Source organism: Grammomys surdaster, unplaced genomic scaffold, assembly GCF_004785775.1.
Source record: "Grammomys surdaster isolate TR1022 unplaced genomic scaffold, NIH_TR_1.0 98, whole genome shotgun sequence".
Classification (NCBI taxonomy): domain Eukaryota; kingdom Metazoa; phylum Chordata; class Mammalia; order Rodentia; family Muridae; genus Grammomys; species Grammomys surdaster.
Genome location: NW_021604577.1, coordinates 8,010,346 through 8,037,148, shown reverse-complemented (window position 1 = coordinate 8,037,148; position 26,803 = coordinate 8,010,346). Strand labels below are relative to the sequence as shown.

Genomic DNA, 26,803 nt, shown 5'->3' with positions numbered 1-26,803 from the left:
AATTATTAAAACTGCCTTGTAGGTGACTTGAAAACAAAACAGTTATTCAGGCAATTCAGGTTTTATCAACTTTAATTTTATAGCAAGATCATAATTTACTGAACATATTTGCATAGGGTAAAATTTGACACTGCAAGTATGAAGATGGTCTTCATTGCTAAGTATGCAGTTTAGTGGCATTTTGAGTGGTTTATTTAGCATTTCTTTAAAGTCTAAATGAATTGCTCACCCCAGGATATCACTATATGACAATTATATAATTCTGGCTAAGTTACTGAAGTGTATCAATGCTATATTTTAGTTTTTAAATGAGGATGATAATGAAATCTACTTAAAAGGATAGTTTTTTAGTGTTAAGTTGGGGATTTTAAGCATAAATTCTTTAGTGCAACATTTAAAGAGATCAATGTAAGAACCTGCAATTTTGGATTCCAGCCCATGACTTTGCAAAAGACTTTGCTTTCCCAGATTCCAGGTAAAACACCACCCACTCCCTGCTAACACTTCATAAAGTTCAACCACTATTCATGGATGATATGATAGTATACAAACAACTCCAATACTCTACCAGAGAATTCCTTCAGCTGATAAAGAACATCAGCAAAATGGCTGGATAAAAAATTAACTCAAAGATATACGTAGACCTCCATTCATACAAATGATAAGTGGGCTGAGAAACAATTTAGGAAAACACCCTTCACAGTCGCCACAAATTATACAAAATATTAGTCACCACAAAAATGTAAATCAAAATGATCCTGAGATACCATCTTAAACAATCATAATGCCGAAGATCAAAAACTCAAGTGTTAGCTAATGCTGGCGAGGGTGTGGAGAAAGAGGAACTCTTCCATGGCTTGGGTCGTTTGCAGACTTATACAATTACTCTAGAAATCAAGCTGGCAATTTCTCAGAAAATTGGAAATTTTCTACTTGAAAACTCAGCTCTACCACAGATACCCAAAAGATGTTCCACCAAACCACAAGGACACTTAGTCAGCTATGTTTGTAGCAGCTTTATATGCAATAGCCAAAAACTGGAAACAACCCAGATGTCCCTCAACTGAAGAATGGATACAGACAACGTGGTTTATTTACACAATGGAATACTACTCAGCTATTAAAATCAAGGCCATCATGAATTTTCTGGGCAAATACATAGGACTAAAAAATATTATCCTGAGTGAGTTAACCAAGACTGCCAATTCATGGTATGTACTCACTGATAAGTGGATACTACCCAAAAAGTACAGGATATCCAAGATACACCCCCCCATACCCAAAGAAATTAAACAAGAAGGAAGGTCCAAGTGAGGTTGCTTAAATTTCACTTAGAAGAGGGAATAAAATAGTCATAGGAGGCCGAGGAAGGGAGGTAATAGGGTGTAAGAGGGATGGAGAAGAGGAATGTGGGCTGGTCAGAATCAGGGGAGAGACAGAAGACAGGCCCAGAGGTCCAGGAAAATGAATGGAAATCTGCAGCTGTCAAGGGCAGTGAGAGAATCTTTAGGAAGCACCAGAGACCTATGATGGGGAGGCTCCCAGGGGTCAGTTCAGGTGATCTTAGCTAAGATGCATAGCAGTGGGAGTATGAAACCTGAAGAGACTACCAGCTATAGGCAGGCAAGATACGCAGTGGAGGGACAAAGCCCCCAATGGACATACAAATTCTTCCACTCTAAATTTGTCCTGTTTAAAAGAAATATAAGGGCTAAAGTGGAACAGAGACTGAAGGAATGGACAACCAATAACTGGCCCATCCCAAGACTCTTCCCACGGGCAGGCACCAACCCCTGACAGTATTAATGATACTCTATTAATATTAATGTTAAATATTATATTAATATTAATGATATAACTATCCTAGGAGAATCTCTGCCCAGCAGCAGCTGACTGAAATAGATGAAGATATCTACAGCTAAACATTGGGCAGAGTTCAGGGATCTTATGGAAGAGTTGAGGAAAGATTTAAGGCCTTGAAGGGGTTAGGAATGCTATAGAAGACCAACAAAATCAACTAACCTAGACCTCTGGGAGATCTCAGAGATTTAGCCACCACCTAGAGAGTATACACAGAATGAGGCCTTTGGAACATACATAGGAGACATGCAGCTTAGTCTCTATGTAAGTCTGCCAGCAACAGGAGAAGGGGCTGTCGCTAAAGCTGTTGTTGACTGACTGTGGAATCTGTTTCCAAACAAGGCTACCTTCTCTGGTCTCAGTGGGAAAGAATGTTCCAAACTTTGTACAGACTTGATGTACCAGGGTGGGGGTTACCCAGAGGAGCCTCACCCTCTAAGAGGAAAGAGGGAGGAAATGGGGAGACACTGAGTGGGATGCTTAGAGGGGGCAGCATTTGGGATATAAATAAGATAAATTAATTAATTGAAAAATGTCTGACCAACATCTGCAAAGAGTACTCCTTTCCCTCGCTTCCATATGCTTGCCAACAACTTCAGCATCAGATTTGTGCTTTATTGGAAGTCACACCATATTAGGAATCCCAGAGACCAAGCAGGTATCCAGAATACTAAAGGACACAAAAGGATTCAGAACCTCAGAGGCAAGATTGGCACCTAAAACCCCTGATGCCTCCTAGACCAGCAAAACCCAGTGGAGACTCCTTAATGGACATGAAGTCTTGAGGAACATCAGAACTCCAGACCACAAAGGACTGAAGATCAGAAAAAAAAAAAAAACGAGAGGAAAACATACAAAAACTATTCATCTAACAAAGATAAACACAGAAATCAACACCTAAACCTCTAATAACCCCAAACCCAAATGAGTAGGGGCCAGTGTAAAATCACAATCAGCAACATCTAGGACAACATGGCACTGCCAGAGCACAGCCATCATATTACAGCTAACCCTACATATTTTGACACAGCTGAAGTTAAATCCAATCTTATGAAAATAATGGAGGCTTTGAAAGTAAACATTGAACATATTTGAAAAAATTCAGAAAATAAAATTAAACAGGTATACAGAGAAAACAAAACTGTTCAAGACCTGAAAATGGAAATATAAGCAATAAAGAAAATATTAACTAAGGGAAGAGTAGAGATGGAAATCTAGGTAAGAAAGCAGGAACTACAGACATAAGCATGACCAGCAGAATACAAGAGCCTGAGATTCTCAGGCATAAAGTGTACAAAAAAATTAATATATCAGTCAAAGAATATGATCGATCTAAAAAGTTTCTGATACAAGACATCCAGGAAATCTGGGACATTATGAAAATATAACAATTAAGAATAATAGAAGTAGAAGAAGGAGAATATTTCCAGCTCAAAGACAGAAAATATTTTCAACAAAATCATAGAATAAAACATTTCTTATCTAAAGAAAAAGATGTCTATAAACATGGAAGATGTTTATAGAACAGCAAATAGACTGAACCAGAAAATAAAGTCCGTTTGCCACATAAAAATCAGAACAAAGAAAATATTAAAAGTTTCAGGGGAAAATGCAAAGTAATATATAAGTGTAGACTATTAGAATTGCTCCTCAGTTCTCAAGAATGACTCTAAAATCCAGAAGAACTTGAAAAGATATTTTTGCATACTCTAATAAACCACAGAGTCAGCTCAGACTACTATACCCTCCAAAAGTTTCAGTCACAATATATAGAGAAAATAAGATATTCCGTGTCAAAACTAAAATTTAATAATATCTATCCACAAATGTGACTGAAAAGGTTGAAGAATTACATTGAAACTGACCATCTAGAACAGACAGGTCCAGATTGAGATGGTGTCCTCTGTTTCTGTTTGATCATCAAAGCCCTCAAGCTATGGAAAGACGGAAAAGAGCATTAAACATAGTGTAACTATCACTTTTGATGAGATTGTCAACAATGCCGGACAGATGAGACACCAGACTTTAGCCACTGAACTTTCTGCAACTATTAGCTAGGTCATGGGTACTACAGTCTATAGTCTGCAGTATGGATGGCTGCCATCTTCAGACCATCGTAGATGACATCAACAGTGGCTCAGGGGAAAGCCCAGCTAGTTGAGAAGTAACAAGAGAAAAAATATCAATAAAAAACTATATAATAGAACACAAAAACAAAAAAGAGTTAGTCATAACGATATGTACTCCATCATTGTAAGGATAATATATTAATAACTATATGTTAATGTTAAAAGTCTATGAATGTTAAGTATCATGCATGATGTGAGCTTTTCCATCAATGAGATTAAGTCTTACTATAGACAACAGTGCTAGCTTGTGTCATGTGTATCTCAAATCAAACTACGTGTTTATGGAATCAATCTATATTTTTCTCTTAACACTTTCTTCTGTCTTATCCTCTCTAGCAAGTAGATCCCAATGCTAATGTTTTCCTCTAGATTTCTCTTGCTTTTGATCTTGGTTTTAGATTTTAGGATGACTTTAACTGTCTCATGTTTCATATGTAACGACTTTTACTCTATTCCCTAGGTTTTTATTTGTGGCCATAGATCTACAATATCTAGTCAGTATTTTAGCTGGTATTTTTCAAAACAAAAGCTATATATAAATGACCAGTTAACTAACTAATGAACAATATTCAAAATCTTTAGCCATCATAGAAATGGAAATCCAAACTACATTGATATTCCATTTGCTTCAATCAAAATGGCTATCATAAAGAAACTAATAAATGCTAGCAAGGGCGTGGAGAGAGAGATTTTAATCCTTCTAGTAGGAATGTAAATTAGTTTATCTACTATGTATTTAGTAATGAGTGTTCATTAAAAATCCTAGAAATTGAAATCTCGTATGTTCCACCTCTTTTATTTGAGAATAATTATCTAAGAAAAATAAAAACAACATATACTTAGAAAACTACATAATTACATTTATCTTAGCACCGTTCACAAGAGTCAAGCTATGTTTTGGTCTATGACCTCATAAACACATAAAATATGACATATATAAGTATGTGTACATCTGTGAGTTGGATATTACTCAGCCTTTTACAAGAATAAAAGCACATGATTTGTAGCAATAATGAGTAGAAGGGGAGATCACCTTAAACAAATCAGTCTGGACTCAGAAAACATATATTGATTTCATTTCGTCTCTTATTAGTAGAATCTAGATTTCAAAAGCAAGAAAATATATTAGGCAAAACTATTTTTCCTTCTTTCAGTGTTCCTTAGTTGTCTGTAGTTCTCTGTGTAAGATTGAGTCTTTTTCTGAAAACATACATACATACATACATACATACATACATACATACATTATGCAGATTGAGGTCATATTTAGAAATATATATGTATAAACAGTATGCAACAATAATTAGTGAAAATAGAGGATTTAAGTTTGAAAAAAGCTAAGGTGTATAAGAAGAGAGAAATGGAGACTAATATAATTATAATCTCAAAAATGTAAAAGAAATAATTAAAAGTAAACAAATAATATGGAGATAAAAGTAAAGCCTCATTGTCTTACTGTTAATAATACCATGCTTTTTTATAATACTGTCCACAAATAATTGCTCTCTTTGTACTATAAAATCTTTGAATTCATCTGCTGTTGAAGAGACTGTAAAGAAATGAGCAGAACCTGCTTCACACTTGTCATGTCTAACTTAGCTACAAAAGTGGAAGATCAAGATGTCAAGGGAGAATCTCTAGCTTGGACTTTGTGAGGCTGGAAGAGTAAACAGATGTGATCTATTATCTCACAATCAGAATGGGAGGAATGGAAGTAGAATCATGGTGGGAAAGATGAGGGGGAAAGGAGAGGACAAGGGCAAGCAGACTTACTATAGATACCACCATTATTTTTCACAGTCATTCAAAAAATGCAGGGCAAGAGGAAATTATATGTAGAAACAGAGACAGTCCTCTAATTCAAGATCAATGACTGTACATGATAGATTTCAAGATATTATCATAAAGTGCCTTTTTGAGTCTTTTGATCATCTGACTGCTTAGATAGAGAAAATCTGTCATATCAAAAGTATATTTTCTCCAATATGATAAGACATTAATCTGAGAAATAATACCACACTCTGCTCCCTGGTCTGTAGATGTACCTACATGATGTCCCTCTTACCCAAATCATCTAAGGAAAATCATTCTCGTATATTTTCCCTGAAAGGTGACCTATAATCAACAAAGAATGTGTGCCCATTCCATTCTGATATCACAAATAAAATGTCATATATAAACAGCCAAATTGATACTCTGTCTTACCTTGTCCTCTTATAGAGAAATGCTAAGTTGAGGGTCTTGGGGTTTTTTGTGGGTGTTCATAAAATTAAAAAGGGAAATTTGTGTTTGGAAAATTGTTCTATGTCTCTCTTCTTGTGTGTGCCTCAGGTGTCACTATGCACACTGCATATTTTAATACAGCCAAATAAATTAAAATACACAACCCATCCAATACTAAAACCCTCATATATATTAGGAACATTTTGAAAGGGGAGTATATTTGACTTATTTTTTGTGTGACTAGGCATAATAGCAGTAATGCTAAATTTTAACAGATGCTAAATTTTAAATGTTGTAAAGGCCTCATAATACTAACAGTCAGTTCTTCCTATATAGTTTCTGTTTTAGTTAGGGTTTTATTACTGTGAAGACACAACATGTCCAAGGCAAGTCTAATAAGGCTAACATTTGATTGGAGCTGGAAGACAGCTTCAGAGTTCAGGCTGTTATCATCATGGCAAAAAGCATGGCAGCATGCATGCAGACATGGTGATGGAGAAGCAGAAAACTCTTTATCTTGATCTCATGGCATCTAGAAACTGTCATCTGTAGGCAGCCAGGAGGGGTGACTCTTCCACATTGGGTGAAGCTTGAACACAAGAAGACCTTAAAGCCTACCTACACAGTGACACATGTCCTCAAACATGCCACACCTATTTCAACAAGTGTATACCTCCTAGCAGTTCCACTTCCCATGGGCCAAGCACATCCCAACCATCACAGTTTTTCAGCAAAATATAAGTGAGAAAAGGGATGGCTTGTCCATAAAACCAGACCATGACAATAGGAATGGTCTAGATCTTTGATTCCAGCCTAAGATGAATCTTATACTTCTGTTGCGAATTGTAAGCATCCACTTGATTTTAATGCCACTCAGAACTAGTCTTCTATTATAAGTACCCAGATAAATTGCAGTTGTGCAATCCTATTTCTTCCTCTTCATCTTTCTCCAGTGGTATGCCCCTAGTTCTCATACAAATTCACCAGTTATTACAGAGGTATTCCCTAATATATATGAACAATAAAATCAAACCAGTAAACTAGTGTGTATAAGAACTGTGATAAAGGCTGATAGTTTTTATAAAGAATCAAGTCTCCATAGAGGTACAAGTAGTAGATTTAATTTAAAAGTAAATACAAGAAATTTCAAAGAACTTTGTGCATGTTCAAAGAAAAAGGGTAGACAGGAAGATGTCAGTTAATGAAAGCTTTGCATAATTTGGTACTGTGTGTTGTGGTATATTTTAAGTTCCCTATATTCCAGGGAACAGTTTTGCAATATTAAAATTTTAATTCTATTGCTTATCAACATTTACATTATATAAAAATTGCTGAAGGAAAGTGTATAGAGAATTCGGAAGACAGTGGTATTCAAGAAACAAAATAAAGCCTATTATATTTAAACAACAGGATAGTCTTTGAATAGTCTTTCTGTGATTCTCCTTGACTCTGAGGCACATAGCAATAAAGTAATTGCTGAGTCAATTTTCTGTTCCTGAAAATATAGTGCTACAAAGAGGGTAAGTTATGAGTAGGAGGTTGGTTTCGGCTAAGGATTCCATTTCAAGGTAACTATATATGAAGATAGCTTTATATGACTGGTATAGTCCAGCTAGAGACTCATGGAGCATGTAACAGGAGTCTCTCTCTCTCTCTCTCTCTCTCTCTCTCTCTCTCTCTCTCTCTCTTTCTCTCTCTGTGTGTTTGTGTGTGTGTTTGTGTATCTAATGGGTCCCTTCATTCTATAATGGCACTAGGATTCAATCATAGGGGCTTTACCACATGACCTTACCTTGCCATTAGCTTTTATAGACCCAAGTTTCAAGCCTACAAGTTGAGTTAGATTTCATTCTTCTCCATACCTCACAACAGATATTAAATTTGAACATGTGACATTTGGAGACTGGACTCATACCCTATCCCAATCAAAATCCCAATTACAGCACCAGTATAGAGGAACAAAGACAATAGACACTAAGTGGAGAGCTGTATCCATGAGCATTCCCAATCATTCCTTTTTAATGACTCTACTTCTAGTAGTATAGACTGTAAGTAAGGAACATCTGACCATCATCTAAACTTAGGAAACTCCTTTAAGTTCAAACAACTTCAGTTCTTTCAAGGAATAAAAATGATGAGAGAATGGCCAACCAATAACCAGCCCAACTTGATACCCATCCCATGAACAAGCACCAATCCCTGACACTATTAATGATGCTCTGTTATGCGTATAGACAAGAGTCCAGCAAGTTGTCCTCTGAGAGACTCCACCCAGCAGCTGACACAGACAGATTCAGACAACCACATCTTAGCAGTTAATGGAGCTTACAGACACCTATGGGAGAATAAGAGGGAGGAGAGCAGTTCAAAAGGGATAGAAACTCCACAGGAAGACCAACAGAGTCAACTAACCCAGACTGTTAGGGGCTTTCACACATATGTAGCAGATGTAAAGTTTGGTCTTCAGGTGGATAATGAACAACTAGAGCAGGGACTGTCTCAAAAGCTATTGCCTCTTTGTGGGATATGATCTTCTCTGGGCTGCATTGTCTGACCTCAGTGGAAGAAGATGTGCCTAGCCCAGCAATGACTTGATGTTTCAGGCTGAGGAGATACACAGGGGGCAGGGGTGTCTAAATCCACTCAAAGAAGAGGGGCGAGGGGAAGTATTGCGGGAGGGAGTGACCAGAAGGGGGAAGTGATATGTAAGTAAATATATACATGGTTTTAGTCCTATATATAAAATAAATAACTGAACTTAAACACTGTAGTATCAAATTGTATAAAACTTTCCAAAATTAAAATAAAGATTTAAGAAAGTGAGAAAAGAAAGGATAAAAACACAGTCACTACCCAGTCCTCCTTTTTATTTCACATTTTCTTGAGTAACTTTTCAAAATTTGTGGTCAGGAATTTCCAATAATTTCTATTATATTCTCATCATCCATTCACTATTGTGCTATCCAGATGTTATTCAATATTAGAAACAAGAAGAAGTATAAAATGGGAAACACTTCCACAGAGCTGAATATAAAACTAATAGACTTTAGCTTATTAAAAAGAAAATATGTCCAGACTAGCAGAGGCAGCAGTCAGAGGATCTCGAGCAGCTGGTGCCTGCACCCTCTACCACCCGACCACTCAAAGTCCAACCCTCTATAACTGTTCTGCATGGACACTGGTGTACCATCAGGCTACTTATGCATGGAAAGGAAGTCGGCAATATCATTCAACTATACAGATACATCCATGTATCTGTTAAGAAGATACATGAAGAAAGTGGTGCAAATATCAACATCTCAGAAGGCATTTGTCCTAAGAGAATTATCACTTTGACTGGACTAACTAATGCCATCCTCAGAGCTTTTGGTATGATCATTGAAAAATTAGAAGAGGACATAAGCTATGAGCAATAGCACAGTTATCAGCCGACCCCCTACCCACTCACCCTGATACCTTACAATTGGTAGTTGCTGCTAGTCAGTTTGGCTCTCTTGTTGGAAGATCAAGGAAATAAGACAGAATACACGGGCTCAGGTCCAGGTGATAGGGAATATGCTCTCCAACTCAACTGAGCGGGCAATCACTGTTGCTGGCGTTCGGCAGTTTCATCATTGAGTGTGTCAAACAGATCTTTGTGGTCATGTTGGAGTACTCCCCATAAACACACCAAGGTGTGTGACCATCCATCTGGTCCTGACACAAGCCCACCCGTTCTCCAGTCTTCTTTGCAGATGGTCAGGACAGATACAGCACAGGCAGTGACAGTACAAGCTTTCCCCACATCACCTCTAGAGGTGGTCCCTCCAGGTCAGGGTTGAAGCACATGAATGCCCATACTCATTCAAGGACAGTTTGCCATTCCACAGCCAGACTTGACCAAGCTGCACCAGTTGATAATGCAACAGTCTTATTTTCCCATGACCCATGGCACCACCAAATCATTAGCACTGAATCTAGGAATCCAGCTCTCCAGGTGTGAAAGGCTGTTGGGTAGGTTTGTATGCATCTCCTCAAACTACATCTCATTGAAAAAAAAACTGGAAGAGGACAGAGGCTATGAGCAACAGCACAGTTGCCAGTAGACTCCCCCACCCACCACAATATCTTTCTATTTGGAATGAACTCACCATTTCAAATGATTTGATTGGCTACATAATCGGGCATCCAGGAGCCAAAATCAATGAGATCCATCAACTGTCTAGGGCGCAGATCAAAATCGCAAACCCAGTGGAAGGATCTACTGACCAGCAGGTTCTCGTCACTAGATCTGCTACCAGCATTAACCTGGCTCAGTATCTAATGAATGTCAGGCTTTTCTCAGAGACAAGTGGCATGGGGAACAGCAAGAACAGAGCAGATTCATCTATAATCCCTTCCTGCTGTTCACCCCCACCCATGATCCATCTGTGTAGTTTCTGAACAGAAATGGATTTCTGGAATTAAATAGTTTGTGTCTTTTCAGTTTCTACACAGTTTGTCATCCACTCATGATTTTTTAATTAAAGTGTTTTAATACTTTTCTGTGTTCAGCAGTTATGCTGAGATATTCCTATTTAGTTTTATAAGCTTCTCCCACTTTTTTTGTTTGGTTTTTTTTTTTTGATTCACAAATTTTTGTTTGTCCTGGAAATATAAGAGTGGTTTATTAATACATTTCAGTTTAGTTCCCTAATGTCATGAATTTTTTTTAAATATTAAAGATGGACTGGAATAAAGGAGAAAATACTGAACCATCTTAATATTGATTATAAAGTATGTTTTATTCTATATTATTTCTCATTGCAGTGACAAAATACTTAACTCAGAGTTACATTTTAACTGAGAAATCAGAAATTATATTTTTCAAAGTTAATGAGAAAGAGGAATCTCCTGTGTAATACGACCTAGCATTGAAATGAAAATGTCTTTGAAAGCTTTTGATCCCTCTTTTCCTTTTTATGCCCCTTTTCACATCTTAAGATGCACTGTAAGTTGATAATATATTACAGGATGACCTTCACAAATCTATAATAATGGCTCTCTAGAACGGATCACAGTGTTACAGACTGCCTTATTAATAATGATCGGTTTTAACAAAAAGGGATGGGGAAGCTGAATTGACCCTGTCATGTCCTGTGTCCTCCAAGTCACAGTGGCATCTCAGCACATTCATTTCCAACAAATTAACGACTTCTGACATTAGTGTCTTTATATATGTGGAAGACCTCTGGGAAATTTTAATCTAGTTAATACAGTTAAGATAAATGGCAAAGCAGTAAAAAGGCACCAAGAATATTTGAATTAGGGCTGAATTTACCTGTAATACCACCCACAGATGAAATTCAGAGCATGCTAATGTGCTATTCGAACATACACTTTAAAGTGAACTACTTCACCATAATAAAAGTAAAATTACGCTATTTGTATAGAAAAAAAATTTAGGATATAATTTTAGTAGATAAAAGCAGAAATATCCTGACAAAATGAATTATGTTTGAGAGAAATATATTTGTAAGCCTAATTAATCAAAGACTTATTTAATTTATTAAATCATCTATGTAATATATTGCCTTTTATAAGATTGTAAGACAAAAAATGTTTAATTCTTACCTAGGATATTGATTAAAATTAAATTTGTAGCAATTTATACTTATACTATAAGTCAAATAAATATAAGTCAAAATCACTTTTTTATATTGACAAATAAATAAACTGTATGCCATTTTATATATCTTACTTAAAATACTAGCATAGAGGCTATGCAAGCATGAACACTTGAGTTCAAATCTCCAATCACAATTTAAAAATCTTAGCATTGCCATGTACTAGAGCCTGTAACCCAGGATTTTGGAGAGTGGAGCCAGAAGGCTTGGTGAGTTTTGCTGATTCTGTGTTTAGGAAGGGCCTCTGACTTGGAGGAATAGGGATTCAAATGATGTATAGTGAAGCTGGCCGTGTCCTTATCTGTACTTTGTGCATGCACAGTGAAATGAGTACAAGCACATATGTGCAAATATACCACACATACATACATTCATCACAAATATGTCCCCCCAAACACACACCACAGTTTTTTTAAAGTACTAACATAAACCTGGGTTAAATTTTTCTTCAGAAAGTACTTATTTTTTGTTGTTGTTACAAGAAAGACAGATTTATAGTTTGGTTCCAATGTCATATTTCCAATACCTAATTTTTATTGTTTCCTGTATCATAAAGCATGTCTTTTACTTGTCAAGGTCCAAAGGGCTGTATGATATACCTTGCCTTTCACCAAAGCTCATGATCACTTCTCTACCACAGATTCCAAAAGGAATATTAGCCCCATGAACTACTCTATAACAGGTACTTATATGTCTAAAGAGCACCATCTAGAATTTTATTTACCAGGACAATATTAAACACATAGGCTTGACTAGTATGTTTAATGATGTGCAAATATATATATATATATATATATATGTTGCATATGTATATTAAAATACTTATAACATAAATATTATACTTAAATCATAGACACTAAATATTTTAAATGTATCAGTAGATAAAGAGGAGGTAATAAATGTAAATGAATCTCAAGACTGGATTTTAAAACTGATTTTGCTTTTTAAAACCAATGAGGTTTTTCATATTATCATAGAGAGTTGAGGATTTGTTTTTTTAGTAATTACAGGAAAAAAAAATCAAGCAGGACAAGAACTATAAACCACTTAGATGAGCACACTCTGTCTGGTAGAAATACTAAAACATTTCACTCTAGGGAAACTGAAGGACTAGTCGATGAAACATAGTCAGCTTGCCAAGTGAATATTGAGAGACAGATAGCAAACTAGCATCATTTTCTCTCTACCTTTCAAGTCTTAGGTGACCTGCAATGCTCGGTGTTGAAATTAGCCTGACCCAAGTTCAGCTCTGTACTCTGCCCCTTCATACCAGGAGAATGGCTATGCCAATAGTTTATACCACTCAATTTTAGCATCATCACTCTTCAGACAGCACAAACTTCGGGATGGATAGAATTATTTTCACAAGCATGAATCACCATGCCTGATGATTTTTAATTGCATTGATGTACTTAGACATAAAGATAAGTTAAACATTAGCATTGAGAAGAGATTAGGTTCCATTGAGGAACCCAATAGATTGAGGAATTTTGGTTCCATGACAGATAATCTTTATCTTTAAAATATGTGAAAATATCCAATTTGTAGAAAGATTTGAAGAGCTATGTGACTCAAGATACCACAAGAAAACCCACAGAATCAACAAACCTGGACTCATACAGGCTTACCAAGACTGAAGAGACAATCACAGAGCCTATATGGGTCTAACCTAGGCCTTCTGTATATATGTTATGGTTGTGTAGCTTGGTGCTTTGTGGGACTTTTAAGAGAGGAAGACGGGGCTGTTTCTGAGTCTTTTGCCTGTTTTCAAGAGTCTCATCTTCCTACTGAATCCCCTAGTCAAGCCTTAATATGAGGAGAGATGCCCATTCTTATTACAAATTGATATACTATATTGGTTGATATCCCTATGAGGCCTGCTCTTTTCTGAAGGGAGACAGAAGAGGGGTAGATGGGGAAGAAGGTGGAGGGCAGAGGGATGGAAGAGAAAGTGCAGTTGAGATATAACGCATGAGAGAATAAATGAAGAAAAAATTCCTTCTAATATGCTATCCCTTATAGAAAGTCTTATTTACTTATGCAGGTGTGTGAGTGTGTGTGTGTGTGTGAGTGTGTGTGTGTGTGTGTGTGTGTGTGTGTGTGTGTGTGGTGTATGAGAGAAAGAGAGAGAGAGAGAGAGAGAGAGAGAGAGAGAGAGAGAGAGAGATCCCTAGGCATCATCCTCACAAGCACCTCTCAGTGACCTAGAACTCACCAATACCATAGTCACCTAATGCTACCTCCCCAGTCCAAGAATTACAAGCAAATTTCACATGCCCAGTTTTTCCCAGGGTGTCCATGCCTATATAGAGATTGTTATATGGATAATTTTAAAACCAGACTTTTAAGAGTAGACACAAACCTCCACAGTCTGCATGTAGATGAAATATTGATGCCAGGTTTATGTAAAAGATGTCTTTCCATTTAGATTTCAGAACAACTGTCACCACAAAGATAGCACAATTTTTAAAAAGTGACCAAATAGCCAAAAGTAACTAAATAACTAAAGTAACAAGAGTAAATTGTTTCCATTCTTGTTTTATTTAGTCAATGATTTTATTTTATTCTTTTGATGGATACATAGTTTGTGTCTGTAGTTTTGAAGACTCACATAATGATTGTATAGATCTGTGTACACTTAAATAATGATCAAATTCTGGGTAATTAATATATCTACTACCTCAAACTAATACTTCTTGTCATTTACTGAGCGCTCTTAAATTTACCTATTTTGATAACACAGACACACACACAAATGCACACACATGTACAGACACATGCACACACACACCTCTCACTAACATAATACAGCTCATTCCTCATCTCAGACAGCACTATACTCATAGCCTACCCTCTCCTTTTATGCTTTCTTTGCATCTATAGTCACTTGTCTTATTTACTCACAGTTAGACTAGAGCTAGAAACTGCAGATTAGAGAGACCATGTACCTAAAGATTCCATGATTTATTTTTTCTGAAGCATTCAGTAAGTTATATGAGATATTAATTACTTTATAATGAATAAGCTTTGTGTTAGATGACTTTTCTCGATTGTAGGCCAACATAAGTTTTCTGAGAATGTTTATAATACAGACTATAAAAGGTTGGAATGTTTGCTAGGCCGAATGTACTAAATACATTTCAACTTACAATATTTCAACCTTATTATAAATTGAGGAACATCTATGCAAATGACAAATGTATAACAATCATGTTGTATTATTCTTTCAGAAAATCAGTGTTAATGATGAAATCACTTTTGAATTCATTAGTAGTAGCTGATTCTTTATGAACTTCATCATTTAACCATTTAAATTTATGCATTTTTTATCTAAACAGTCTGCTTAATTTGTGGGCAGCACACTTTATCATATTTACCAAAAATTGCCTGTACATTTTTAAAACTATAAATAGACTTATATATTAGTAAATTCAAATAAAAATAAATTATAACCCCAAGGGATATTAAAGCTGTGAAAAAAAACAAATTTTTTTTTGAAATCCAAAATAAATCAGCTTGGGTTTGTCTGTGTTCAAAACTAAGAATGTCTCATGAATAGAGTGAATTGGTTGAACATTTCTGGGGATGTTTATTTTTTATGTTACTCATAGTTGATATATTTTATATTCCATTAGCTTCATGATTTCATACATGGAGCTGCCTTGATCAATTTAGAATATAATCCTTCCTTATACTTATCTGTCACCTGTAGATCTTCCACTTTCTACCAATTTTCTCTGAGTCTTTGGAGGAGGGAATCTGTCTTTGTTACTTTCCTATTGCTGTGTTATAACACCATGACAAAGACAACCTGTAACAAAAGAGTTTATGTGTGACTTAAGCAGTTTCAGAGAGTTAGAACCCACAGTTATAATGACAGAAAAATGGCAGCAGAAATGCATTGTGATGAAGCACTAGCTAGAAACACATATGTTGATTCACAAGCATAAATCATAAACAGCCATCTAGAAATATCATCAGCTTTTGAAAACTCTAAGCCCTCTCCCAGTGACATGCTGTCTCTAACAAGCTCTTACCTCCCATTCTTCTCCAAAAATTTTACCAACTGGAGACCAAATATTCAAATATATGATTCTATGGAAGTCTTTCTCATTTAAACTATCACAAATGTGATACACATAGATTTCTCATTTGGGGATTAACATTCAAAGTCTCTTATTTTCTTCACATCAGCCAATTGTAAGTCACTATGCCGATCACCATTTACTGTCATGTAGAATCTTTGTAGAGGAAAGAAAACAGATGTGTTATTGATCTATGGGTATAATTTCAAGTTAATAGCAGCTCGTCTAATAATATGTCCATTTAGGAACAAAGTAATAGTAAGTTTTCAGTAGTGCCCATGACATGTTGAGCTACATATTTTGGGCTCAAAATGATGTCAAGTATAGATTTTTTCTTGTGGGGTGAAACTTAAGTCCAATCAGAAGTAGTTAGTTACTTACAGTATCTATGTCACTATTACACTTCTGTCAGTATATTTTCAGGTCAGTAAGTATTATACCTTACAAGGTTCATAGTTGGAAAAGAGTGACAATTACTGCTTTTTTTCCTGTAACATTCCTAACACTTTGCAACGCTGTGAAAGTTAGCCACTAAGAATCAAGCATCCAGGCCATTACCATTTGTTCTTGTCATGTTCTATAACTTCGATATGTGTTTTATTCAGCAATAGGATCATACTGTACCATCTACCCTTTAATATTTGGGGGTTTCTGGAACATCACTCTTTTACAGATCCTTACATAAAAGAGGTAAAATATTCTTTATAGCTGAAATCTATTTTTTTTTAAACTTTAAATATTGGTACATATATAGGAGAGAGAGAAATAGAGAAAAGTTTAGGGTACTTCTATGGTAGTGATTTTTATACAATATTTTTAAAAGCTTTTTAGTGTTTTTTCTTATACATCCCAATATTCCCTCTTCTCTCCTGAACTGTTATACCTCATTCCAATGTACTTCACATTTTATTGTTTCCCATTGACCCTTCATAATCTATATTATATCTATCCTTCATTGAAATTACTCCAAGATCTCTTACAAACCTCATTTCTTATCTCTATGAATATTCTAAATGAAGCACACAACTCTGAAGATTTAATGCAAACATCTACATATGAGTGAAAATACACTACATTTGTCCTTCTGTGTTTAGGTTACCACAATCAGAAGCATTCTATCCATTTTCTTGTGAATTTTAAAATTATGCTTTTTCTGAATAATAGTTTACTATACAAATGTACCATAATTATGTTTCACCTATCAACTGCCAAATGCCTATACTGTTTCCATATCCTAACTATTCTGAAGGAAACATTAATGAGAATAAAAGAACAGATACTTTTACAACAATATATAAAATCTTTGGGTAAATACCAAAGACTGATATATCTGGGCCAAGTGGTATATCTAGTAATTTTATTTCTCTCAAATGTCTTAATTTAGGCAATATTTGTTATAAATGTTTCTTTTTGGTCTCTCTTATTTCCTGAAGATATTTTTGTAAGATGTGACCTCATATTTTATTAAATACTATTTTAAATATCCCTATTCAAATATTTCTTTGACAAGATTGTCTTTGGGCAATATGTTGCTTAGTTTCTAGGAGATTGTATATCTTCTATGTTTTTAAATCCACCATTATTTCATGTTGATTTATAGCTTTGTATCCTAATATATGATCAATACTCAAAAAATTTCATGGATTACTGTGAAGAGCATGTACTCTTTATTGTTTGATTAGAATAGTTTGCAGATATGCTAGGGCCACTTGATTTATGATATTTTACTCCAGAGTTTCTCTATATAAGCCTTTCCAGATGATCTGTTTAATGTTAATAGTGAGTGTCTTAGTTACTGTCCTATTGCTGTGAAAAGCATGGCCAAGACAATATGGATAAAAGAAACCATGTGATAGGTGCTTGCTTACAGTTTCCGAGCTTTACTCTATAATCATAATGATAAGAAGCATGGCAGCAAGGAGGCAGGCCTGGGGCTAAGAGATTACAACCTATCCCCAACCAGCCATGTAGAGAAGTCAATGCTGACACTGACATCGGCTTTTAAAACCTCAAAGCCCACATCCAGTGATACAGATAAAGACCATATCTACTCCAACAAGTTCACATCTTATACATGTTTTAACTCTTCACACACAGTTCCACTAACTAGAAACCAAACATCCAGATACACAAGTCTAGAGAGACCATTTTTATTCAAAGCAGTGAAATTACTGAAATAATTCTGTGTGATGGCTTTAAACTGAGGAGTGATTCACTTATGAAACTGAGTGTTCTTATGTTTTATGTAATGTGGGGATTTGGTGTCTGTGGATTTATGTGTTTGAATGCTTGGCCATAGGGAATGGCACTATTAGAATGTCTGGAAGAAGGAAGACCAAAGTGTGGATGTTTCAGTGCTTACTCACAGAAGGAAATATGGAAACAAAGTGTGGAGTAGAGACTGCCCCATCTGAGATACATCCCATTTTCAATAGCCAAACCTGGTTGCTATTGCAGATGCTTGGAAGTGCTTGTTGACTGGAGCTTGAAATGGCTGTGTCCTAAAAGGCTCAGCCAGAGCCTGACAAATGCAGAGGCAGATGCTCATAGCCAACCATTAGAGTCCCTGATGAAGGAGTTGGAGAAGGGACTGAAGGAGCTGGGGGGATTTGCAACCCCATAACAGGGGGAGCAACAGTGTCAACCCACCATACTTCCAGAGATCCCAGGGACTGGACCACCAACAAAATAGTACACATGGAGGGACCCATAACTCTGGTCCCATATGTGGCAGAGGTTGGCCTTGTTGAACATCAGTGGGAGGAAAGGCCCTTGGGCCTGAGAGGGTTCGATGCACCAGTGTAATTGAATGCCAGGGCTGGAAAACAGTAGTGGGTGGATGGGTAGGGGAGCACCCTCATAGAGGCACTGGGAGAGAGGATAGGATAGGGAGGTTTCCAGAGGGTAGACTGGCAAAGGGGATAACATTTGAAATATAAATAAAGGAAATATCCAATAAAAGGAAAAAAAGAAAAAATAATAAGGCCTGACCTTATTGGAGGAGATATGGCCTTATTGGAGGAAGTGTGTCACTGTGTAGGTGGGGTTTGAGGTCTCCTATGCTCAGGCTCTGCCCAGTACAGAAGAAAGTGTTTTCTTGGTTGCCTTCAGATCAAAATATAAGACTCTTGGCTCCTCCAGTACCATGACTCCTTACATCACACTGCCAAGCTTCTCACCTTGATGATAATGGCTAAACCTCTGAAACTGTGAGCCAGATCAAATTAAATGCCCCCTATATGAGCTATACGAGAGTTGTGTTGGTCGTGGTGTCTCTTCACAGCAAGAAAACCCTAACTAAGAGAGTGTCTGCATATGTTGCTGAATTAGTTTTTTCCCTTTAACAATCATGAACTGTCCCTTATTACCTCTTCTGGCTAGTTTTGGTTTGAAGTTTATTTTGTGAGGTGGTATGTTTATTAGCTCCATTTACTTGGAACACCTTCTTTTTCATAGTTTTTTTTTTTTTTTTCCAAATTGGTATCTATTATTAAGCATGAGATGAGATACTTAGAGGCAGCAAAATAGTGCATTCTTTTGAAATACAATCTGTTACTCTGTTTCTCTTTGTTAGAAAGTTTTGGGGAACTACTAATTCCTATCAGTTTGTTTATTTGCTGTTGTCTTAATAGATCTCCTACATTCAACTTTACAGAACTATCATGGGTTCACTGTGCTTTTATGGGCATGTTTATTCTTCTTTGAAGGTGAAGTAATCTCTTTAGTATCATCTGTAGTGCTAGCAAAGTGTTTGTCAACTTCTTACATCATGATAGAACTCCCGTTGTATGAAGGCAATTATGATATAATCTTTTTTAATGTTTTATATAACTTTGGGGCCGAGAAGATAAAGACAGGAAGATCTACAAACCAGAGTAGAGAAAGGTCTTTTGTTAAGGCCCCAGGAAGAAGGAGAGGGAAACTGAGCTGAAAAGCACATTTGATCTTACCTACTGATCAAACAGGCTTTAAAGCGAGGTGATTGAAGTAGGAATGCATGTGACTACAAGAGCACATACCTCATAGTAGTGAAGCAAGAATGTTGCTGAACAGAGCTGAGTTTGTAGAGGGAAGTTTTTCCTAGTGGAGCTCACAGGTAAGGGCTTTGTAATTTCTCATCAGAACTGAAAGGTCAGATACAGGATTTTGACTTGGATCTAGAATTCGAAAACTGAAATCACCAAAAAAAGTAATAATAATAATTATAATTGTGATATTCTGTGAATAAGTACCTTCATCCAGGACTATGGCAGGAAACATGATCAATTACAGGTAATAAACTCATTCATGCAATCTGGCAAAATTAAAAAAAAAAAAAGATTACCTTGAGCTAGTCATGAAGCATCTGTGAGACCATGACTCTTGGGACAAGAACAAGGAGGAAAATGGTTAGCATAGCTAATTATTGTAGGAAGCCTTTGAACAAAAGTGAAACCCATGGAGTGAGCATAGTTTGCACTCCTGTGAGATCTGGAAACCTTCTAACACAGTTAAATGGAAATAGCATAAATGGTGATGGTGATCCCAGACATAGACAGGCTTGACAAGGTAAGAGTCTAAAAATCTATCTCTATGTAGAATTGAAAGAGCTCTTTCCAACAATAGTACATTATCCTGGGGTGATAAGAAGCAGGCAACAGGTGGAGGGAGAACACTCATTACTTAATGGAACTACTGTGGGATAGGTCAGTTGTCTTATACACTGCAACTGCTAAGTATGTAGCAAATGACTTCTCTTCACTTCTTTGGTTTATAGTGATGAAATTCAGAGATACAAAGCATCAGTCTTTTAAACAGGAATCAGTCTTAGCCTGCTTAATCCATGTTGTTCTTTTCTTCTTCCTTTATTTTTTTATTTTTATTTATTTATTTTTAGAAGTAATATCTGGTCAAAGTCAATGCCTGATATCAGAGGTATTAGATAAACTCAGACAAACACAGGAGATGAATAAACTGAGAAACTCCTTAAAATATAATAGAAATGTCAAGTTGGAGCTTCTGTCCTCAAAGATACTAGTCTCAGTAAATATGGTTGTAAGACCATTAAAAGCTTCAAGAGACTTATAAGGACAAAGACATGGTTCAAAGTCCCAGACAATGTTTGGAATGCTTGTCTGAGTTGTGAGATTTGTAATATTTATTTTTTGGGGAAAATGATAGTTTTGTTGAGAGAGTAAGCAGTCTCCAAACCTACAGGATTTAATACTAAAAGACTGTTTATTTATAGTTTATGAATAGTTCGTGGAAATGTTAAGCAGCTCTCCAAAGAAACTGTTCTCTTTGCTGTTCCTTAGTGATAGAGTACAAGGAATTTACTATCACTCATTAGATGCTTTGCCTGATTTTGTAATCTCTGCAGTTAGGATAGAGGAGACAATAGCTAGTGATCAATTACTGCCTTTCAGAAAGCTTCTTCTCTCTGCAATGAGAAATAATGAGTGAGCTGTGAATTTAGATGATGTTTATTATCATTCAGCTATTACTACAAGTATTTTCTTGGTAAAGCTTAAAAACACTAATATCAAGTATATTCTCTAGACTTAAAATATTGCAGGACTAGAGAATTTAATTGTGGTTTAACAGAACATTTTCCTCTTATAGAGGATCAGTGTTCAATCCTCAGAATCAAACACTGGTAGTTCCCTGTCTTCTTTAACTCTAGCTTGTCAGGATCTGAGACTCTTTTCTAGCCTCTCGTACAATGGATATATATCTAGCATACAGGAAAATAAATGTTTAATAAAAATATTTGTGCAAAGTCTCTCTTGGCTTTAGGTTCTTGCTCCACAAGCTAGTTTGCTTATTCTGTTTACCTAGATTAGTATTTATTACAATGTAAAACTCAGAAGGTAATAATTTCAATTTGATGTGTTCTCATTCTCATGAAACAAGCAGAGATTATATATATATATATATATATATATATATATATATATATATATATGCAGTTTATTTCCTGCATGCTGACCCATCTTCCCAACAATATAAACATCAGCATCTCCACCTGCGTCCAAGGCAGTTCTGTATTCCTGCTATCCAACCCCACAGTTCTGTCTGTCTCCCAGGAGGCCTGCTCTAACCCAAGACACACAAGTCCACCTGTCTCTGGAGAGGACTGGTCCAATCAAGTATATCAATGACAGTTAATACAAGAGACAACCAGATGGCAAAAGGCATGTGTAAAAGTGAAACCAACAGAAGTCAAAGAAATTTGGCAACATCAGAAAAAAGTTCTATTACAGCAAGCCCTGAGTATCATAATCTACCTGAAGTGCAAGATTCTGACTTTAAATCATATATCATGAAGATAATAGAGGCATTTAAAAACGGTATAAATACAGGAAAACAGTCAAACATGTTTAAAAAAACAAAAAACAAATGAATCTCTTAAAGAAATACAAGAAAATACATTCAAACTCATGAAGGAAATGAACAAACCAGTCCAAGAACTAAAAATGAACGCAGAAAAAAAATATAGAAATCACTAATGAAGGAAAACCTGGAAATGGAAAACCTAAGAAAGAGAACAGGAACTATAGGCACAAGCATCAAAAAACAGATTACAAAATAAGGAAGAGATAATCTGGAGCATTGAAGATACCATAGAAGAAATTGATACACTGGTAAAAGAAAATGCCAAGTGTAGAAAGTTTCTAACCCAAAAACATCCAAGAAATTCAAGACACAATGGGAGAGTAAAGGGAACAGAAAAAGGTGAAGATTCCCAGTTCAAATTGTCAGAAAACACCTTATACAACAAATAGAAGAAAACTTCCCTAATTTAAAAAGATGGCTATAAAAGTACAAGAAGCCTACAGAACATCAAACAGATTAGAACAGAACAGAAAATCTCACACCATACAATAATAAAACACTGACTGTATAGAACGAAGAAAAAATATTAAAATCTGTAAGGGAAAAAGGTAAAGCAACATATAAAGGCAAAGCTATCAGAATTAAACCAGACTTCTCAACAGAGACTCTAAAAGCCAGAAGATCTTGACAGATGTCATACAATCTCTAAGAGACCACAGATGTCAGCCTAGGCTACTATACTAAGCAAAACTCTCAATCACCATAGATAGAGAAAGCAAGATATTCCATGACAAAACCAAACTCAAACAATATCCTTCTACTAATCCAGTCCTACAAAGAATAGTAGAAGGAAAACTCCAACACAATGAATGAAACTACACCCAAGAAACCAAAAGAAATTAATCACCTTGCAACACAACAGCAATAACAAAAAAGAGAGAAAGGGAGAGAATAATACACACATAGTATCAGTTCCAACAACAAAATTACAGGAACTAGCAATAATTGATCATTAATATCAATATCAACAGACTTAATTCCCCAATGAAAAGTCATAAGCTAACAGATTGGATATACAAACAGGATCCAGCATTTTGCTTCATACAAGAAAAATGTCTCAATAACAAAGACAGACACTACCTCTGAGTAAATGGCTGAAAAAAAGTTCTCCAAGCCAAAGGCACCAAGCAACAAGCTGTAGTAGCAATTCTAATATTCAATAAAATAGATTACTTTCAATCAAAGGTAATCAAAAGATATGGGGAAGGACATTTCATATTCATAAAAGGAAAAAATTCCACCAAGAAGAACTCTTAATTCTTATTCTCTATTCCCCAAATGCAAGGACACCCAGACTCATTAAAGAAACTTTACAGAAGTTCAAAAACCACATTGAACACCACACACTAATAGTGGTTGACTTCAACATCCCACTCTCACCAACAGACAGGTCATTGAAACAGAAACTAAACAGAGACACAATGAAACTAACAGAAGATATTAACCAATTGGATTTAACAGATATCTATACAAAATTTCACCCCAAAACAAAAGAATATACCTTCTTCTCAGCACCTCACAGAACCTTCTCCAAAATTAACCATGTAATTTAGAACAAAACAAACCGCATCAGATACAAGATGACTGAAATAACCAAGTGCTTTCTATCAGATCAAGATGGACTAAGGCTACACTTCAACAGCAGCAGAAATAACAGAAAGCCTGTATACTCATGGAAACTGAATGACTCTCTACTCAATGATGACTTGGTCAACTAAAATATAATAAAGAAGTTAAAGACTTTCTAGAATTCAATGAAAATGAAGCCACAGCAGATCCAGATTTATGGGACAAAATAAAAGCAGTACTAAAAGAAATGTTCACAGCACTAAGTACCTTAACAAAGAAATTGAAGAGATTGTATATGATCAACTTAAAAGCACATCAGAAAGCTTTAGAACTAAAAGAAGTAAACACACCCAAGAGAAGTGTAAGGCAGAGAAATGGTCAAATTTAGGGCTGAAATCAAATAATTAGAAAAAAGAGAATAATGCATAGAAACAACAAAACCAAGAGCTATTTATTTGAGAAAATCAGCAAGATAGGTAAACCCTTAGCCAAACTATCTAAAGGGGACAGAGTGAGAATCCAAATTAATTAACTCAGAAATGAAAGAGGAGACGTAACAACAGAAATTGAGGAAATTAAAAAAAAATCATCAAATCTTACTACAAAAGCTTATGTTGGACAAAATTGGAAAATCTAATGAAATGGATAATTTTCTAGACAGATAGCAAGTAACAAAGTCATATCAAGATCAGGTAAACTATCTAAACCACCTGAAAATACCTAATACAATAGAATCAGTCATTAAAATTATCCACCCAACCAATCAACCCACCAACCAATCAACCAACCAACCAACCAAACACCCAGGCTTTAGTGCAGAATTTTACCAGACCTTCAAAGAAGTGCTAATACCAATACTCTTCAAACTCTTCCATAAAATAGAATCAGAAGAAACACTACCTAAATCATTCTATGAGGCCACAGTTAACCTGATACATAAACCACACAAAGACCCAATAAAGGAAGAGAGCTTGAAACCAATTTCACTTATGAATATTGAATACTATTCAATAAAATTCTTGCAAACCAAATCTCAGAACACGTCAAAAACATCATTCACCACAATGAAGTCAGCGTCATTCCAGGAATTCAGGAATGGTTCAATATATGAAATTCCATCATTTTAATTCACTTTATAACTCAAATAATCACATAATTCTCTTATTAGAAGCTAAAAAAATTCCTTTATCAAAATTCGACACCCGTTCAGTTAAAAGTCTTGAAGAGATCAAGAATTTAAGATGCATTTGTACACATAATAAAAGTATGGCACAGCAAAACAACAACCAACATGAAATTAAATAGAGAAAAACTGGAAGCAACCCAACTAAAATTAGGCACAACACAAGACAGCCCACTCTCTTCTTTCAATTCAATAGAGTACTTGAAAGTCTATATAGAAAAATAATAAACAAATGGAAATCAAAGGGATAGAATTGGAAAGGAAGAAGTCAAGGTATCACTATTTGCAGATGAAATGATAATATACATAAGTGACCTACAAAATTCTACTAGAGAACTTCTACAGCTGACAAACAGCTTCAGCAAAGTGACTGGATATATAATTAACTCACAGACATCAATAATCCTCTCTTATACTAAAGATAAATGGGCTGAGAAAAAAATTAGTAAAACAATACCATTCACATTAGTCACAAATAATATCAAATATCTTTCTGTATCTCTAACCAAGCAAGTAAAAGATCTGCATGACGAGAACTGCAAGTCCCCGAAGAAAGAAATCTAAAAAGAACTTAGATAATGGAAAGATCTCCCATCTTCATGGATTGGTAAGAATAACATATTGAAAATGGCCATCTTACCAAAAGCAATCTACAGACTGAATGTAATTCTCATAAAAATTCCAATATAATTTTTACAGAGGTTGAAAGAGCAATTCTCAACTTCATTTCGAAAAACAAAAAATACAAGATAGCCAAAACTATTCTCAACAATAAAAGAACCTCTGGAGAAATCACCATCCCTTATTTCAATATGTACTACAGAGCAATAATGATAAAAACTGCATAGTATTGGAACAGGGTGATCAGTGGAATAGAATTGAATATCCAGAAATAAACCCACACATGTATGGATACTTGGTTGTTTTTTTTTTTAACAAAGAAACCAAAATCATATATAGAAAAAAAGAATCATCTTCAGCAAGTGATGCTGGTTTAAGTGGCCACCTGTATGTAGAAGAATGCACATTGATACATACTTATCACCATTCACAAATCTCAAGTCCAAGCAGAACAAGGACTTCAACATAAAACCAGATACACTGAGTCTAATAGAAGAGAAAATGGAAAATAGCCTTGAACATATTGTAACAACAGAAAATTTCCTATACAAGACACCAATGGCACAGCCTCTAAGGTCAACAATTGATAAATGGAACCTCTTGAAAGCTACCATAGGGCAAAGGACATTGTCAATATGACAAAACAGCAGCCTGCAGATTGGAAAAAGATCTTCACTAATCCGCCATTCGACAAAAGGCTAATATCCAGAATATATAAACAACTCAAGAAGTTAGATTCCTGAGGACCAAAAAATGCAATTTTTAAAAAGAATTACACAGAACTAAACAGAGAATCCTCAACACAGAAATATTGAATGGCTAAGAAATGCTTAAAGAAATGTTCAACATCCTTGGTCATCAGAGAAATGCAAATCAAAAGAGCCTCGAATTCATCCTTATAATCAAAATGGCTAGATCAAAAACTCAAGTGTTAGCACATGTTGGCAAGGATCTGGAGAAAGGGGAACACTTTTTCATTTTTGGTGGGATTTCAAATTTGTACAACCACTCTGTAAATTAATTTGGTGGTTTCTCAGAAAATTGTGAATTGTTTTACTTCAGGACCCAGCAATCCTGACCCTGGGCATTTACCCAAAAGATGCTTTACCATGT

The 26,803-nt window shown here is 35.6% G+C and overlaps 1 pseudogene; it reads left to right on the top strand.

The window, feature by feature from the left end:
• Window positions 1-26,803, top strand: part of LOC114633364 — a 112,418-nt pseudogene that overhangs the window by 8,425 nt on the left and 77,190 nt on the right.